Source organism: Lytechinus pictus, chromosome 17 (assembly GCF_037042905.1).
Source record: "Lytechinus pictus isolate F3 Inbred chromosome 17, Lp3.0, whole genome shotgun sequence".
Classification (NCBI taxonomy): Eukaryota; Metazoa; Echinodermata; class Echinoidea; order Temnopleuroida; family Toxopneustidae; genus Lytechinus; species Lytechinus pictus.
The window spans coordinates 13,785,245-13,787,239 of record NC_087261.1 but is presented as its reverse complement, the minus strand read 5'-3'; positions in this window follow the sequence as shown (position 1 = coordinate 13,787,239).

The following is a 1,995-nucleotide window of genomic DNA, read 5'->3' as shown; positions in this document are numbered from 1 at the left end:
AATAAATTTCCCCAGTGAGTATGGTGAGGGATATGTACTCTGGAATGCACTGCTCTTGAAATGAGAGTATCATTCGAACATTAAAAACAAGAGATTGTCAGGGCCCTGGGAACGATTTTTAAATTTTTTTTTGCTGTGGGTGCTGAAGTAAATTTCCCAAACATTGAGATTTGTTTATATATTGTGTATTATATGTTATGCATTGACTTTTAATAAATACCTAAATTTAAAAAAAATGATAAGCCCAAAAAACAACTTTGTTTTGTCAAATGAAGGTCGTTTTTGGTCCCAAGGAATTGGAGAAGCGAAAGCAAAAAAAAAAAAAAAAAAGTTTCAACGCAAAATGGTGGTCATTTTCCTTACATTGCTCCAATTTGCCACACCTACCTCAATTCCAGGGGTGCTGCCTATGGAGAATAATACACCCATCACCATAGGCGGCGGGGGGGGGGGACGGACCCCCCTAAAATTTCTGTCGAATACTTTTTTTTTTTGCTTGTCAATTTTGTTTTTTTCGTCCCCATCTAAATTCAGATGGACCCCCCAAAAAATGTTGGTTGATGACTTTTTTTTTTGCTTGTCAAATTTCTTACCTGTGTTCATCCCAAAATTTCAGGTGGACCCTCCCCCTAATTTTTTTGGCTACCGCCGCCAATGTAATGCGCATCACCCCCTGTGAAAATCTTTTGGGCGCTTCCCAGGGCCATCGAAATTGTAGTCGTCGAATATGAAATAGAATACATCTTGAATGTGATACGATCAGCATTGGTAAGAAGAAATAAATCATGTAAATGGTGTCTTGAAAAATGTTTCATTTCGCGATTGGCACTTTATCGTATCCAATAGCCGTTTATAAGAAACTAAAATCCTTGCATATGATTGGTCGAAAACAATGAAAGTCATCAACCAGCCACTTTGTGAAACGCTCATATCGTGGAATACAGTAATAGGAGGGTGGGTTACAATTTCATTTATCGAGCTGATTTTCGTAAAATGTACAATGGATTTGTTCTTCTTGCTATTTTTTTTTCAAGTTACCTTTTTAATCTTTCCTATCCCTTCCCTCATTATTACCTTTTCTCTCTCTTTGCATTTCCTTTATTACTCTCATTCCGAAGGTAGATTTTAGTGTAGTTCTTAACCTTTTTCAAAGTCACCCTTCTATAATTTCCTTTTTGTCTGCAATTTCGAATTCTTTCATCCATAGCTTTAGTTGACATCCTTTCTCATCAATCATGTTTATGTGCCCCCTTTTTTTTCTTGGGATACCTCTTTCTTTTGGTATATATTTCTTTGCCCCCGCCATAGCTCTTTCCATGTCCCTCTCCCTGATAATCTTTCTATTGTCATACCCGTCTGTATTTTATATTCTCTTTTATTGGGTTATACCTGTATCTACTATAGATATAACACAACACCCCTCTCTTTCTTTGTCTCTCCCTAAGTCTCCCCCTTATCTTTTTCTTAATACAGTGTATGTATTTTTTCCCCGGATTCCTCTCTCGCTATATCCATATCTACTATAGATATCACAAAACATCATCCCACTCTCTCTGTATTCAAGTGTCACTTTCCTTCTTTCTCAGAGTTTTTCTCCCTTCTACCGAGATCCACTCTCTTTCTTACGAGGCCAAATCTTAACAAAAAAACTGTAGTGTAGTAAATTTAACAAGCTTATATGAGTCTGAAAATGTTCATCTTAATTGGAAGTAAAATGGAGTGAAATGGCAATTTATTACAGTTGCACTATTTCAAGAAAATAAAGAACATACCTTGACAATGCAGTAGCCGGCACGGTGGCACATACCCAAAAATGTGTCTTGAACATCTTAACTCCAAGACCAATGTGTGCGCCAAGTCTTATGAGCATTTTGTGGGGACTAGGAAGTAATTTTGATCCTAGATGTCCAACTAACAGACATACGTCAATTCATACAGAATACTTTCAAACTTTATTAGGTAGGATTGTAATAAAGACAAAAACAGATTTAAGTA